Genomic DNA, 18186 nt, shown 5'->3' on the forward strand with positions numbered 1-18186 from the left:
TTGTACAGCTTACCTTCCAAGCCCTCGATCATCTTTGTTGCCTGCCTCTGGACCTTCTCTAAATTTCTAGGTCCTTTTTAAAATACGGAGCCCAGAACTGCACTATCACCTCCTGTGTCTTGCACCTACTGCTTCTATTGATGCAGTCTAAAATGGCATTCACTTTTTATGCAGCTGCATCACACTGCAGACTCATATTGAGTCTGTGATCTACCAAGACTCCCCAGTCCTTTTCCAAAGAGATGCCATCCAGCCAAGATGTCCCTCATTTTGTATTTGTGTTTTTGATTATTCCTCCCAACGTGTAGCACCTTGCATTTGTCCACACTCAACTTCATCCTGTTAACTCTAGCCCAACTTTCAATCTGTCAAGATCCTTCAGAATTGCACTCGCCTCCTCCAGTATGTTCACAGTCCTTCCCAGTTTCATGTCATTTCCAAACTTGCTCAAGAAGCTTTTTATGCCAGCATCCAAATAGTTAATAAATGCCGTTTTGCAGCACTAGGCCCAGAACCTTGGCCACTCAAAACCTTCTTCCGTATTGACACGGACCCATTAATAATTACCCTTTGCTCGTAGCTACTGAACCAGTTATCCACGTTACATATAATTGCATTGCATATTGGAAACTCCTGCCCTGCTGCCGAATCTCCGAATCACCCAGGCCAGGCTCATCCCCTGCCTGCTCCCCCAGCCCCAGCAATGGCTGCCCTGCCTGCCCCAGGTCCAGGCACTTGGAAACAAAAAGCCCCAACTCACTGGGTGCTGCCACATGGGGGGACAATCCCTGCTGCCCCCCCACTGCCCCATGCTGCATGGGGGGCTCTGCATGAGCCCCCTGAGCCCCCCCTCGCTCTCCCAGCCCCCCCATGGATGCCCTGCCCAACTCAGCTCTAGCCCTTCAAGAAAAAAAAAAATGAGGAAAATCCCCGTTCCTGCCCGGCAGGGGGAGATCCTCACTGTCTCCTGCTGCCCCGCACTGTGGGGAGAGGGGCTGTGCATAAGCCCCCCGAAGTGCCTTGGCTGCTGCAGGAGAAGTGGGTCCTGGGGCTTTTCTCATTGTTTTTTTTCTTAAAGGGCCAGAGCTGGCCTGGGCAGGGCAGCTGTGGGGTGGCTGGGAGAGCAAGAGAGGGTTGGGGGGCCTGTGACAGAGCCCCCCCATGCAGCATGGGACAGTGGGGGGCAGCAGGGACTGCCCCCCCACACAGCAGCACCCAGTGAGTCCAGGGTTTTTTTTAGAGGACTGGGAGCTGGGGCAGGCGGGGCAGTCATAGGGGCTGGGGGAGCCAACAGGGGTCAGGGAGGGCTGGTGGAGCAGGCAGGGTATGGGGCCTGGCAGGGGTCCCCCCATGGTCCCCTCCCACAGCCACCTCCCCCCTACTTATCAGCTCCTAGTCCAGCTTCAGCTTCCTGCTGCAGCCACTGGGGATTGTCCAAATTGATTCGGACCTTTTAATTGGTTCCCCAGTTTGATTCAGATTCAGCGATTCGGTCACTGAATTGAGCCATATTTCCTCTGAATCGAATCACTACCCAATTCCTATTAGGTATCTGGCAGCTTATTTTTTTTTGTAAAGACTGAGGCAAAGTAGATGTCAATTAGCTCTGTCTTCTTTGTATCTTCAGTTAGGAGGTCCCCCTGGCTTGTTAACAGAGGACCCACAGCTTCCTTGGTCCTTCTTTTCTGTCCACCATAGTTCCAGAACCTCTTGCTGTTGTTTTTCACTTCCTTTACCAGGTGCAGCTCATTCTTTTTCTTTGCCTTCCTGATTTTGTCCCTGCAGGTTCTTACTATTTTCTGCTACACGTCTTTGGTGATCTGCCCATTCTCCCATTGCCTGTATGCTTTCCTTTTGCATTTGAGGCAATTTAGAAGCTTCTTGTGCAGCCACATTGGTCTTTTGCCACTCTTCTTGTGCTTCCATTGTGTTGGGACAGTTTCTTGTTAGTCCTCCAATACCATTCCCCATAGAAGCTCCCAGCCCTTCTAGGCACCTTTATCCTTCAATCTATCCTCTTATGACACCATGCATATTAACTCCTTGAGTCAGATGAAATCTACGTTTTTGAGATCTACGGCATCTATACACGTGGTCTGGGTTGGAGGGAGGGGGGAGGCACTTCAATTAGAGTGACTCTGAGAACTGCTCTAATTAAAGCACCCACAGCATCGCATGTATTCAGTGTCCCATGCTTCAAAATGGCAGCAGGGGTGCTTTAACTAAAGCTCATTAGATAAGCTTTATTTAAAGCACCCCTGCTGCCATTGTAAAATGTAGGGGATGCTGGAGTGTGCTAATTAGCACGCTCCAACAGACTTGCAGCAGACTTGGTTAATCGAGTCTGCTTTGATGTGTGCTAATTAGCATGCATCGAAGCAGAGGTCCATCATGTGTATGGATGCCCCTACTGTCCTAATTTTTCTGACCTCATGTTTTCCCTGTCTCAGGATCTGGAATTCTATCGTATCATGATTGCTTCCTCCCAAGGTACCCATTACTTTCACCTTCTCCATCTGTTCTTCCCTGTTGGTCAGGACAGGATCTAAGATAGATGATCCACTAATTTCACTTTCTGGAAGAGAAAGTTGTCCTCCACATAAGTTAGGAACTGGCTTGACATTTTGTTTGGATACATTGTTCAGCAGATGTCCAGAAAATTGAAGTCTCCCATCAATATCATCCCATAGCTTTTGGATAGATTCATCACCTGCTTGAAGATGTGATGAATCTATCTACCAGCTGATTTAGGTGGTCTATAATAAATCTCAACTAATTGTATTGGTGCCATATCTTTCACCTTTGATCTTCACCCAAGTACATTCTGCTTTGCTCTCGTCTTCCTTCTGAACCAGGGAACAAGGGTATGTATAACCGTGGATGTGGTTACCAGGTTAAACGTACGTATAATTAGTCTGGAGCAAATAAGCATTATACAAACATAGAGATGGTAGAGTACAGTTTCAGTGATGTGTAGCACTCTGGATCACATCTGTTTTGCCCCATTGCTTGTTAGGCAATAGGTATGTGTAGCTACTTGGTTTTCATTGACAGTTGTGTTAAATGTGTATGCTGTGGACACCTGTACTATTTTAAAATCTGTTCCTTAAATTTCCATTATTAAGCTTCAGAGTCAATGCTGAAATAAAAGGAGCATAGGAAATCATTTACTAAATCACATTTGGAAGACATAGAGCAAACAAGAGACAGAGCTCCCAGAGACACGGAGACAGAGCTCCCAGATCTGTTTCCAGTGCCAAGTCAAAGCAAAGGAGCTCCAGGAGAAGCACCTCATAGCAAGACGCAAGGACATGACCATAATAACAGGAAAATAATATTTCCACCTCCTGTTCATGCAACAAGGAATTGGAATGCATTGATGTAGATGGCGCCACCAGCACACTCAGGAATGATATAGTGGATAGTTTTCTATAAAGCACTGAAATGAGTACAGCAAGTAGTGTTCTTCAGCAGTTTACTCTCACTGGGCATGTCTACATGAGACACTAATTGTGCAGTAGGCAAATAGTACTGCACAGTAGTGCGTCAAAGCACCAACAGTGCTAATATGCTATTGCACAGTATTATTAGGCTACTACACAGTAGTGTCATTAAAAAGCTGTTGGCTGGCTCTACTGCACAGTAACTCCAGTTACTGCACATTTATTTAGTACTTGATTGTACAAGTGCTAAATAAATGCTTAATAACCACTGCGGAGTAGTGTATTGTGTAGACACACCCACTGTTCATGATTGCCCCTCTTATCCAGCTTTACTCAAGATGTTAGCAGTACAGAAATTTAAAAAAACAGCAAGCATTTCAAAGAAGCAATGTTTCTTGTAATGACATGCTAAAAAGTAAGGGGGAAATACTATTATCCTGGTACAAGCCTTCTCTGGGTAAGGGGCCCTAAAACCTGGATCTCCCACGTCCTGGGCAAATGCCCTAACTACATAGCTACTGGTGCTAAAACATGGGATGGGCTGCTTCCTCCTTTTCCAGACATGTCCAGGTAGGTGTGACTGATCACGCTCCATTTACATGGGCCAAAACTGCCAAATGGTACAGAAAGGGAAACAGAATTCCTTCTGCGGTCTCTACCATATTGCCCAGTCCTGGTGCCGCACAAGTTTTTTCTGATGCTACTGTGCAGTAGTAACAAGATGCTGTGCAGTAGCTTATAGCTATTGCACAGTAGCATCAGTATCATGGTTCACGCCTGCCAACACTGTTGCCACAGTGATGAGCTATGTTGCCATAACTCATTGCTACAGCAATGTAACATCTTGTATAGACATGCCCATTCTCTCCTGTGCTTTCCATGCTGCCTCTGATGGCCCACGGAGTAGATAGACAGAACTGCCAATACAGTGTCAGCCAATGTTCTGGCCCTGCGGGCTGGATGAGTGGCATAGGGCCAATCTGGAGGGAGTGGCAATTATCACTGCCTTTGCTTTCCCCCTGCCTAATTTCCAGACCTTTGGGAAGCAGGCTGGGGGTTGAGTATCCCTGGTGTAGTGTAGATAAGTGATTTTCATTGATGAGGAAATGAAAAATGAGGAAATCCTGTCTAAAAAACTGGTAAATAAGAACACTAAAATTGCAGTCAGTAGTTAGGAAATGCCAGAAATTAATTATCCATGTGACCTCAATTTGGGACCTTGTGCTCGTGCATTATGATAGTCCTTTATTACATTACACAAGTCCTTTTTTGACACAGTGGGTAGTATCTAGGAAATGAATCAGGATCAGATAGTCAATGAGGCTGTTGTCATCAGGGCCCCTGCTTCAATGCTGTAGAAGTTATGGGGAACGCAATAACAGAGAGGGTTGTGTCCTGGCTAACGGAGGTGAGTACTGGATTCTACCTGTGCCTCTATCCACACAAATTCCTGTGTGATTTGACCAACCATGTTAGCTGAAATGTTTATGAAGAGCCACTTAGGTGCGTGTTCCTCCCTGTAGGCTTTGGTCATTCAGGCCAGGTGTACAGGAGGCCTGAGGACCCACAACTGGCCATGAAGCAGTTGGATTTGCATTTGACCATTTAATGTTACACGGCAGTGGGGGCCTGCATTTTGGCAGCCATGTCATGTATTATCCCTGCATTTTTTCTGTGCCACTCCAACCTGCTGCTCTGCTTTCTACTTCCTGCCCAATCTGCCACTAGACTGTATGTTCTCTCCTTAGTTTGCCATGTGCCACACACAAGCAGCCTGTGCCACTTGTGGCCCACAAGGTGCAGGTTGGCTACTCCCATTTTATGGAAATACTCGATCCTCAGCCAAATTGTGTAGGACATTTGTCTCAGTTTGGCAACTCAGAATTAATGGACATTTTAAAACAATTTTGACCTTAATCTCTCTGTGCTTCTGTTTCCCATCTTTAAAATGGGGAAGATAATACCTACTCGTGCAGAATTTCTGTGCAGATAACTTCATTAATGTTGGTGATCACACCACAGAAATGTGTTCATAAATTTTTTTCAGAAAAGGCTTTGAATGGTGTGGTATAGAAGAGTTATGGTGATACACTGAATAAAAAAGAAATATTGAATAACTATCCATTAACTGAATGAGGCAAGAGTTCTATGGAAATGATATGAGATTATACCATAATGCAAATGCGCAGAAGGCATGATAGAAGATACACTGACAGCCCTAACTTTTGAGTGCTTGACTTCAAACCTTGACATTCATTTAACAAGGTTTTATATCTACAAAATGTCTGATTTAGCTCTTTTCAGTGCCTGTGCCAATAGGAGTGGCTCTGACTCACCAGGCATAAATTCAGGAAGTTTCCATCCATAGAGGGCAGTATATGGACAGGAAATGTAACAGTTGAGGCTTGAATGGCAGTGTTGAGATATCTGTGTTGCACAGTAAATTAGAAATGTACAAGTCATAGATAGATAGATTTATAGTATAGATAGACAATATGTTGTTACCATGAAATGCAAAAGGTTATACATATGTTTATATGTAGATTTGCATTTAATTTCTTTGTTATTTTTAGTCTTTAAAAAATTATTCCAGTTACTGAATAGCTTTTGGATAATTTTTAGGTTTTGTATTGAACCACTATGTATCTACTCAAATGAAACAATAGCAACATTCAGAAAGTGTTTACCGTGCAGTCATGAAAGGGAATTTTTAATAGCTTCTGCCTTCATTAATTTTAAAGAAATTTCAAACTGCTGTCTTTGAGGACGAGCCATTTGTTAAGTGTAAAGTTTCATTGTTTTTGATATGTTTATAAACTAACTATCTTGCTTATATGAAAAGGAGCCTGGTGAAAGAGGGAGTATATTTTTCTTTTCACTCTGTTAACAGAAAAACAGCTGCATTTTGTTCAAATTTCTAATTACCCTTGGCTGAGAAGTAAGCATGAAAACTTTTTGGCCAAAAGGGAGAATTTTTGAAACAGAGTGAAGTTATAATTAGAGTACTTGAAACCCACTATAAAATCTATGATATTCCCTTGCAGAAATTTGAGCGTCTCACTACGTTTCTTCAGAACCAGTCAGGAAAACATTCCTTTCTATACAGGCTTACAGTTTCACATTTGCTTTCAGGCTACAAGACATACACGATGTGTAGGGAGGGGGGAAAAAAAGACAATTATATGAATGATTATTTCTCAATCTCCAAACACTGCTGTGTGACATTTCAAAACACATATATTATATGCCAGATCCAGATCTGGCAATGCCTCAGTTGTGAGATGTCTGCATCATCTGTCTTCTGTCATGCTTATTTTTCCTCATCATCTGAAGACATTCCCTTGTCTCTTTTTCTGTTTTACTGCTGCAATTCTAGGACTGAGATCTCCAGCTATATTCAGTTTCTGTGAATAAGGATTGGAACATGCCTCAAAACACAGAATCTTTTGGTAATGGCAGATATAAAATTAATATTTCAAAATGTCTGACATGTTAGTCGACTATGAACAATTTATTCTTTCTTTGACTAAGGCAAATGGTTGACATTTTTTAAATGCTAGTTGCTTTATAACAACACAATGCAAGATAGCATATTCTTATAAAAATTATTCTACTAATCAGCCAATTTAAGAATACTAGAATTGTCCCCATCTTTAATCCATAGCACACAACACTCACCCCCGTCTCTTACTGTTCCCCGTTCTGCCCTTCCCGATGTTGTAGGAAAACAAAAATGTAAGCCAAGGTAACTTGATTGTTTTGGTTGAAAGTAAAAAGCAGCTGGACTCCTCAACTTCTGCTGTAGGAAACAGGGAAGAGATAAGGTTGTCTTTCCTATATTCCCTTTTACTGGGGAAGGAGTTAGTTTTGTTTGGAGGAAATCCTGAAGAATGATCTTATTACTATTTTTCAGAGTCCTAAAGTCGGCCCTATGTGGGCACGTCCACACATGCAAGCACATGCGCTTGCAGCAGCTCAAATAGAAGTAGTACAAATTTGAGCCAGGGCTTTTTGCCTCATTGCACATGCTTGGACATTCACTTTGTTGAGGAGCAAATAGTGCCACTTGGGGCAAAATAACCCTGCCTGGCTCCTCCAGGATCTGCAGCCAGGAGAAGCTAGAGCCCAGGGCTTATACCCATACTGTCCCCAGCAGTATAAAAAGCTGCCCTGTCCTGGCCCCATCAGTACAAAAAGCTGCCCTGACAAGTAGCTCAGGGTTACTTGCTCTCAGGAGCTTCTGGGGCCCAGCCAATTGGTACCCGGGGACACTACGCCTTGTGCCAGCTGGACTGCTGAAGCAGCCCTGAGAGTTCCCTGCACCATTTACCCACTGCAGCAGTCTGGCAGCGGGGGCTGCTGGCTAACTGTGACCTGCTGCACACCTGCCAGACCCGGATGGGGACTGCACAGCCAGTAGAGGCATCTGCCCTTCTGCGCCAGCTGCCAGCTGTGGCTGCAGAGTTGGCCTCTGTGCGGCACTAGTGCCATGTGTGCCCCTGTCTGGCCATCTGGGCAGCTATCGCCTGAAAGATGTTCTGGGTGTGGTGGCCTGCTTTGAACTGTCAAATCATGACCTCCTGGCCCCAATAGGCCAGGAGGTCAGCCACAGTCAGCTGGGTCCAAGTTGCCAGCTCTGAGCAGGCAGGGTCCTGCCACTGGCTTCCCTAGCAGGCATTCTGGTGTTCTGTATTGGAAAACTGAAAAATCCCTGATAAAAAAAGATCCCAAAGTCACTCTGTAAAATACCCCAAAATCCATGTTCCTCCACAAGTAAAACAAAAGACCACTATAAAGAGAGAGAGAGTGAAAGAGTGAGACAGAGACAGTGATCAGTTGGGCAATGTTTTATTGATATATCTACACTACAGTGTTAAAGCAGTGTGGAAGCCTACCAGTGTCTCTATCATAATAATAAAGTGAACACTAAATACGTGTTTCATGAATTCATGAAACATGAATATATATTTTGCTGCCTTCCCACAGGGGCTACGGCCCCCCAACAGGGGCTACGGGCCTCAACAGGGGTTATGGCCCCCATACAAGGGCTATGGCCCCCACACAAGTGGTTATGGCCCCTGCAGGGGATACCTGCCCCCTGCAGGGCCCACATGCCCCACCCCAGCCCCCCAATCACTGCTCCAGTTGGCCCCATCCCCCACCAGCTGCTGCAGCCCCCCCAGTGACCTGGCTTTTGGCTTGCACCACTGCAGGAACATGGCTGCATTTCTGTAATCAAAAGTGAATGCCTGTTCACTTGTTTGTTGGTTCAAAATACACAGCTTAGACTAACCTGCAAAGATTGAATCAATTCAGCTTCAGGCTTTTTGACTGTCTGTACTTAGCCAATGTGCACATTCCACTGCATTTGTATTTGAAACCCTTAACAGTGAAGGTGATCCAAACCTGTTTTGTGTCCCACCTAAAAAATATACCTGCAAACTAGAACCATGATTAGTGTTGTGCAACTTTGGTTCTATACTAACTTAGATAAATATGTCATTTAGTAAAATATTAGCACAACTTCCTGAAGTTCCTGGATTTTGATTGGAGAGGGCAGTAGGTTTCATGTAGTGTCTGGACAGGGTCCACCTATTGTTACTTATTAGCTTCTGTATGTGTAGGGATGGCATAACAACTGAGTATATTGAATTATAAGAGCAAAATCATAAGTCTTGCCCTTAACATTCTACAAATTTCCTGTGATTATTTTTAATTCCCGTCAGCTCCTAGAAATCTGTAATTTTCATACAGCTCTATCCATTTCCCCCTGTTAAAATGCTTGGGTTGCTTTCCTCTTTTCTGCATTAAAAAAATCAAGATTATCATCCCCTGTACAGAGAACAGAGTTGTCAGCTGATCTCCTTTGGCAGAAATGCAGCTTAACATGAAAAGAAGCATTTGTTTACTTTGTGTTTGCCATTAGATAGACAGAGCTTCTTCATCTGCCCTCATTGATATATTCCAAAGTGTCTTTGATGTGGCAATTGTTAGCCAGCTTAAGGCTTTTAGGCCCAGGAAGATTTATAGGTCTTTATTATAATGGCTGGCAACTCTACATGACCTAGCGATACAAACAGAAAAGCCTTGCATGTGGTAGAGCTTTCATAATGCTTCCATAAGTGGAGCTGAACCTGTGATATCAATGCTGGAATTTTTATGTAAAAAAAATCACCAGTGCAGACCCTGAGCCCCTTTCTCAACGTTATTTCAAATATTATTTTTCAGACAGTTAACAGAGAATTTACTGAATGACCCACTACAGAATGTGATTCCCAAATCCAATGCCTTGGTAAAACTACAATCCCCATTCCTGTAAAGGTGTGAACAAGAAACTTACCTCAGTGAGCTTTGAGTTCATTTGGAAATTTAAAAAGCTTGAGTTTTAAGTAGGATTTTTTTTCTCCTTCCAACTATCTAGAAGGTTAGGTGCTTTGCTTTTCTTTTATTTGAATAATGTGGTAATAGAAAAGATCAGAATTAGTTTTAATATTGCTATTTCCTTGTTTGAATTATTTTAATTTTATACACAGAGTTAGTGAAGGGCAGACATAAGACAATTGTACACTACTATATCATTGTCATAGACTCAAAGACATTTTCAGAGATCAGAGTAATTGGAGGCATATTACACAGCTGCTGAATCAATGCTTCTCAACCAGGGTGCCATGGTCAGGTGTGCAAAAATGATTCACAAGATAAAGCCATAGGCTGGGTCCAGACGAGCTTGGCTGTGTGGCATCTGTGGTGATACATATTGCATATTCAGATGTTCTCTGCACTGCAAGGAAGTGATGCCCTTGTATGTGCTGCTCTTTTTTTTCCCTGTGGGTTTTTTTGGCTCCTGGATAGGGTAGGGGTTAGGGTAGGGAGGGATATCCCCTCCCTTACCCCCACCTGGGGTAGCTTGCCCCATGGAAACCAAATGTCTACACTTGTGTGGATGCAACCATAGATTACAAATAGGAACCCATAGTATCAAAAACATTCTGACCTGTTGTAGTCTTTCTGAGTTCTTCGCAACAGAAGAATTACTCTGTTTTTCCATAGGCACAAAATGAGTGAAAGCTAAGAACTGACATTTTCTGAGGGATGCTTTGAATCTAAAAAGGTTAAGAACCACTGTAGTAACTGCTCAAATATCACAAGGTTTTCTACAGATGAAGAAAATGTCAGCCAGCATATACTACAGGATTATCCTTTACCCTTGAGGAAGGATTATGTGAGTTTCAGCATCTCATTACAAATGAACAGCTGGTAGAGAGTCCATGATCCCATTTGGTGATACCCAAACGTAACCTTCATTTGTTCCTATTATTTATACTATTCTAGGTGTTTATAGAATAAATAAAGATGGTCAATAAATAAAGACTGAAGCATGTACCAGCTGATTCTGATTACAAAGAAAACTCTCAGAATGTTATCCAATGCATCATTATCTGGCTGAGTTTTAGGACCTGCACTAGCAACAGATCTGTTCTGAGTCCCACTGTAAGTGTTGATTCTCCGCAGCTGGTGTGGAAACCGGTCAGTGCAGTATGGATTTGGCTACTGGCTCAATCCACTCTCTGAACTGACTTTTCTGTGGTCTTAGCACTCACTTCCTTCTCACTTCAAGTCAAACTGGAAATCCCCTGAAAGCAGTCTTCCTCATAGCAGTTTGCAGAGTTCTGCTTCTGGTGCCACAAAAATCAGGAAGTGTTGTGTGAAAGTTTAAAGTAAAAGGAGAAAAAATATACAAACTTTTTTGGACTTTTTTAGATGGTTGGCTGAATGCTTCTTTGTTTTATCAGAATGTGTTGATCAAAAGAGTTTTGCTTCCTGCTTTGATCAATGGCATTTGAAACCGGTAAGCCAGAATCAGCCATTCTACAGCCTGTTCTGGTAGTAAATTACCAGTGGAGAATTTCCTGTCAGTGGCGAGTTCTACACTGGAGTACATTTGCTGGACTGGGCTCCTAAGTCAAATGACCCTTCCAGTGTAAAGGTTAGAGAAATTCAGAGCAGAATTCTGCTATGCCAGCCCTTCCTGGTTTAATTTAGAGTGACCCATAAGCTGCTCTGATTAACACTAGGCAGATACATAATCAATGAATGATAAGCGGTTCCTTAATAGCTCCCTTCCCCCTGCACTGAGTAGCACAAGGACATATGAGAACTGCATGCTGTAGTTCTTTACATAATATAATATCTTGTGTTGATGGTATATATATGGATTGTTGTTATGAAAGATCCCACAGCACTTGGTAAAAAGCACCTGTTGGCATCAGAATCTGGATAAATTCCAGTTGGTGATTACATTATGCAGTAGCATAACTAGGGAGGAGCAAGTGGGGCGTCAGTCCTTGGTACCAACCTAGAGGGGGCACTGGTATGATCCCCTCCTTCAAGGAGTCTTTGCCAAAGGAGGTGGAGCTCTGTGCTGCCTTTACCCAGCCACAGGAGTGGGACAGGCAAAGCCCTATGCTCAACAGTATATCTAGGCGGTTGGGGAGGAGTGTCATTCCCTACCTCACCACGAGGCTTTGCCATTAGAAGCACAGCCTTGCACCCCATGGTTGGAGGGGGGAAGAGAATGGGCCTGCACTGCTACCTATCTCTCAGCAGCAGCTGTATGAACCCACATAGCTGCAGAGCAGACAGAGCAGAAATAGCTGCTGCCCAAGGAAGGCCCCTTCAGATTAGACTTCACTCCCCACCCCTCCACTCTTTAACTGTCAGCATAATTCCTGACCCCACCCCATCCCCCGCCCCAGGTACTGAAAGTGATCCCTACACCTCTGACGTTATGCATCTGTATTAATTGTTTCAACCGGTTCTAGTATTTTTGATTTTTGAACTTCAGCTTTTTTCCATTAGGCTATGTATTTCGCTGTATAGAGAGTTTTCAACTGCAGCTACTTTCTGCTGTGCCTCAGAGTTTTTTACCTTTTACTCATGAGCCACCTGATCCTCTGTCTGTCTTCCTGGCATCTCGAAGTGTCAATCAGTTTCAGTGGATATTGTTACTTGGATTAAAGGTGAAGTGGTAAATTGGCTACTAATAAGAGAGTCAAAAGGCAGGTCTACAGCCTGACTTCTTATAGCTCATATCCCAAAATTCTAACATTATAAAAGCCTTAATCTGTCTGTAATGCTTTATTCATGCTCTGATTGGCTGACAAAGAGCCAATCAGAGTGTGGAGAAGCATTCAGATGGGTAGCAGCGCACCGCCATGATAGCAGGGACACAAGGGATGGAGCAGGGGGGCGAGGCCAGCCCTGCTCCCTAGAGGCAACAGCAACAGAGTGGATGGAACAGGGTAGGGAGGGAGGCCAGCAATGCTGGCCTTGCCCACCTTTGCCCTGCTCCCTGCAGGCGGCAACAATGGAGTGGAGGGGGAGGGCAAGGCCACTGGACCTGGCCTCGCCCACCCCATCCCCTACTTCTTGGAGATGAAAGTAGTGGCACGTGGGGGGGAGCAGGGTTGGGATGCTGTGGGGGGGTGAGGCCACCAGCGCTGGCCTTGGCCTGCCCCTCCCCCTTCCATCGTCACCTGTAAGGCCGACCTGGGGGGGAGGAGGAGTGGGCATACCGCAGCAGATGTGGTGACAGTGGAGGAAGGGGAAGAGTGGGTCCAGGCCCGACATGAGGAGTGGAGTGGGCCCATGACTGCCACAGCGGTAAAGGGGCAGCAGCGGGCCTGGCCCAACATGACCCAACACAGCAGCGGCTGGGGGAGTGGAGGAGTAGGCCTCCTCCTCCCCTCAGGCCCAGGCCCACTCCTCCCCCACTCCCCTTCCCCCACATCAGCCCCAAGCCTGCTCCTCCCGTGACCCCACCACCACCAGATCGCCACTGCTCCCCCCTCCACCGTGGCGGCCAGGCTTCTCCCCACCCTCAGGCCCGGTCCTCCCCTGCATCAAGCCCAGGCCCGCTCCTCCCCTCCCCCCACCACTGTGGTGAGGAGGGGGGGAATGGGTCTGGACCCCAAGCAACAGGAGGGAAGGGGGGGAGCAGGCCTGGTTTGGGAGGGGGCACCATCCCTGCCTGCTCTGCACCCCACTCCCCATCATTGTTGATGGGCAATAGGCTAGTATATAAATAACAACTTTTCCCAAAATCTGTCTGGCTACCCAGAACAGTGCAACACAGATTGTTACCTATACCAGCTGGGGTACTCAAGAGGGACAGGCTGGCAAACAGGCTGGCAGCCTGGTCTTCCTGAATATGCTGAATTCTCAAAATTTCCCTGCAGTCTAGACCCTATATTTATACATGGATTGTTCTCATATTCTAACAAGCATTCTCTGGTTGGTTTTATTTACATTTCTTTGTTTCACTGATGTGTTTGAACTGAGCTGAACCAGCTCTTTTATGGACTTCTAAGGTGTCAGTTGGTTGGGATATCTATCCTTGTGACAGCTACAGTTCTGGAAGGAAGGATTTCTTAACTCCTTCCTTCTGTATTGTGGAATGCTGCTTGCACTGTCCTGTCTTCCTATCACTTGAGCTTTATAGTCTTCACTGACAAAGCTGCTTTATTTTTCACAATTTATCTAAGAAACGTAACACAAATATATCTATAACAAAACTGTCCAATACATTTGGTGAGATTAATCACCACTACTAGTTTTTAAGATGAATTTGTGATACAGTTTATTTCAATTATGTATTTGAAGTCCTTCTTTTATAGTGTCTCCTTGTGCTCTGTTTAAATTCTTTTCATTACTGGTTTAGCTGAACATGTTGATTGTTTCCTTTAATTTTGCTGAGCAGGTTAGCTGTAATATCTGAAAGTGTCACTATGCAGTCACACAGAAACAGGCTTTGGCACCTCCTGCTTTAGCCACAATTCTGCAGTTTGGTCTAGGACTCTAGGCCTTTGCATATAGTCAAGGCTGGCAACAATACCTAGTGTATCTGAAATAAGCTGTAAATTCAGTCATTGTGTTTTACTCTGCTAAAAACTATCTTTGGGTATTCTTTCAGCTTTGTAAAATAAAAAGTGTCTCCTGAAAAGTTGCACGCAGTGTTTTTTTCCCCTCACTTAGCAAACCCACAAACATTCCAGTTTTGCAGTATTGTGTGCAGTGGTATTATCTCAGATACACTTAGTTCCTGTTAACTTGAGTGATTCCCCTGCAGTCCTGTCTTTGCTGATTAGGTGCTATTCATATGGCTTACTTGAAGCACAGGAAATATGTTCTTCTGGTGAATGATAAATGCTGTTCTAATGTCTTGGGTAACTGTGAGAGGGAACTTGTAAATCAGAGTCATCTTGTCATTTTGGGAAAGCCCAGTTGCTGTCATACCTGAAGCAGGAGGCTTGGTACTCCCACTACTTCAGGGGCGCAGAAAAAAGTGGCAATTTTTGCCTGATCTGGCCATGGAAAGCAGTCTATAGCCATAACCAAACACAAGTGCACAGATTCAGACAGCTTAAAAAATGGCCATTTGGGTGAAAATTGGAACCCTCACTGTGTGAGGGGTCAAATGAAGACGTTTCAAAACAGAGTGTTTTCTGTAACTTGTGCCTGCGCTGCCCCCCCAGGCTCAAGCTGTTTTCAGAATGGGAGGGGGGAAAAAGGAGCAGAGGGAGTTTGGTCTGGGATTTTTTCAACCTACTGGAGGGTGGGGCAGGTGTACTGCAGTCCCACCAAGGTGGAAGGAGCTCCAGTTCCCCAGCCAACTCTCCAGTGCTCCCTGGGGAACCCCTAGAATGAGTTCCCTCTGCTCCCTTTACTTCCTCCCATTCTGAAAACAGGGACAGGCTGGGAGAGAGGAAGGTCCATTTTTAGAGGAAACTGGTTGCAGGATCCCAATAAGCAGCTAGATTCCCCTTCCCCCTGGAACTGACAGTGAACTTCTGTTTGGTCTGGGGGATCCTTGTAACTCAGAACACTTCCTGCAAAGCATTTGCGGTTACAGTGGGGAGCTGCACTTCTGTCTGCACCCTAAGAGAAGGCAGACTGCAGATGGAGCCAGTCTGCAGGTGGTGCAGGGGGCAGTTGCAGAGTCACATGACCCAGAAGGGGGCTGGGCTTACAGGATATAAGCCCAGAGCCTGAACTGCGGCAGCAGTTTCATCCTGATGGCAGAAATGTAAAGAACTCCTGAACTGCAGGACTCCAGCCAGGTTTCTGGCAAAAAACTATGCTGGGGTAAGCAAACTGGTGGTCTGGGGATTGAGAGAAAGGGAGGTAAGGTAGCTCAGGAGTGGGGCTGGCGCCCAAAAGAGAGGGACCAAAAGCCAAAGAGCAAGGCCACTGCCAAAAGGTCATGAGAGCAAGGAGGGTTAGGCGCGACCTCATCTAATGGCCAATCTCATCTAAGTTAGACTTCCTTGGAGATAGGCTTAACTTAGATTGGGTTGACCATTTTTAGACCAATCTAACCTTCTTGGAACTTCTGTACAGTCTGCATATTGTTCAACCTAAATAAGGATCTAAGTCTAAGGTCCATACCTGGGTGAAATAAGTTAGATTGGGTGACCATTCTTAACACAACCAAACCTCCCCTTAACCTTCCCAAATTCCTGTACACAGCCAAAGAGGTAAACACAACCAGAAGCCTTCCAAATTTAAATGGTTACCTGGGGAGACACAAGAATCCAGCTGAGCAGAGAACACTGGGGAAACAGCAAAATTTCCTCAGTTAGGCATTTGAACCAGGAGGTCCATACTAGTCTGCAATCAAAATGTGTACCTAGAGCAGGGGTAGCCAACGTTTTTTGGCGAGAGTGCCAAAACCCCCCACAGTGTCTACCTTGGAAGGTGCCAGAGTGCCAGCATGCCAGAAAAACAAAACGAGGGCAGGGAGTACATGGCAGGATGCCCTGCTTGTGCCCCGTGCCCCCACACAAAGCCCCTGCCCCCCAGCCCTGCTGCCTCCCCACCCCCTGCCCTGGCCCCAGCTGTCTCCCAGCCCCAAGCTCCGGGAAGGCAGCGAGTGCTGGCACTGCACCCACTGGGGCTGGACCAGGGCTGCAGCAGGGAGGTAGCAGCTGTTTGCAGCCTCCTGGCTGCAGCTGGCCCCAGCTCTGGGGTAGCTGCTGCCAGCCATGGTGCCCAGGCTGCTCCCAACAGGGCTTGCAGACTCCCAGCCACCTGCTGGGAGCAGCCCAGCCTCCTGGCTGGCAGCAGCTACCCAGAGCCAGGGACAGCTGCAGCCGGGAGGCTACAAACAGCTGCTGCCTCCCCGCCCCTGGCCCCGGCCCTGGCCCCAACACATGTCAAGGAAAATGGCTTTGCATGCCATGCTCAGCATGAGTGCCGGTGGTTGCTGACCCCTGGCCTAGAGCAATGGTTCTCAACCTTTTCAGAGCCATGGCACCCCTCCACCAGTTTTGAATGTGGTAACAACCTCCTGGTAGACTCAAATTATATCTCTGGTATGTAAACCACATGTTACTTTCTTGTTTTTCCACTGGTATGTGCCCCTTCAGACTGGCAAAATAAAATGATGGACTTTGGTATATATGTGTATTGAGTGACTACTGTAATTGCTGTAAGTAGTACTGTACTGTGTGCGCTAGATGCTTTGATCTCCCAATGCTAATATAATAAAAGCCTTAGTCTGTCTGTCTGTAACACTTTATTCACACTCTGGTTGTCTGAAACAACCAATCAGAGTGCTCCAAGAGTGTGCTGCCCTGATGGTGGGGACAGACCCCCTGGCCCTGCTCCCTAGAAGCAGCAGCAATGGCACTACTGGCCTCACCCCCCCCGCAACTCCTGCTCCTTGGAGGTGGTGGCGGTGGTGGGTGGACCCCAAGCAGGGGAGGAGGGGAACGGCCCTGGGCCCCAGGCCTGACGTGGCAAGTGGGGGAAGGGAAGAGTGGACCTGGGCCCAATGTAGCAGGAGACAAGGGGAGGAGCAGGCCTGGGCCTCATGTGCCAGAGAAGGAAGGGTGGAGTAGGCTTGGGGGGGGAGGGGAGGAGCAGGGCAGGGCCGATGTGGTGGGGGAGTGGCGGGGGTGGAGAAGACAGGGTTAAGGGAAGGGAAATAACAACTGACAAATTACAAGCAAATCAACTCTATTCACTGTAAGCAGCTTATGGAAGTAAGTTGCTAGGAGTAAGACTAGGGACTTATGGAAATTCACTGTCATTATTATGATGGTATTTAAATCACTGTGATTTCCTGGTTCAGATTAAGAGTACCTTTTCCCAATTTGGAGTATACTACTTCTAAGGTGATATCAACTAAATTGGAAAGGACATTTTTATTTGTGAATAAGTATGTCCACAACACAGTTATACGGGTATAACTATACTTATATCAGTTATACCAGGAAATTTCCTTTTGTAAAAACACCCTTAAATATGAATATAAAAGTGCCTTGTAGATGAGCTTATCTGATTAATGGAGATAAAATAAAATGCAGAAAAATCAAGATTTTCTGAGCCCCTAATTAGAAATGCAAGTATGGTGCACTGGTCAGTAATGTGTCAGTAAGGCACTGTCCTCTAAATACAGGTCTGCTATAGGCTTATCTTTAAGGCCTCAAAATTTGGCTAATGTTGAAGAGACTCATAAATTTAGCTCTGTAGGCTCCTGATTTAACCCTAGGCTGTTGACCAAGATGTTTGCCATTATATAAGTGAGAACCAATGCTCATTAAAAGAGATGTCCTATCCCCCCTTAAAACGTTAGGAAAAAACGTGGGCAAAATGTTTTTTTCTTTGAATTTTCCACAGAAAATATTGATTATTTTTTCAGTCAGAACAACAAAAAATCATCCTCAGAAAGTTCTTAAAA

This window comes from Crocodylus siamensis, chromosome 4 (assembly GCF_052110815.1).
Source record: "Crocodylus siamensis isolate JL-2025a chromosome 4, ASM5211081v1, whole genome shotgun sequence".
Lineage (NCBI taxonomy): Eukaryota > Metazoa > Chordata > Crocodylia > Crocodylidae > Crocodylus > Crocodylus siamensis.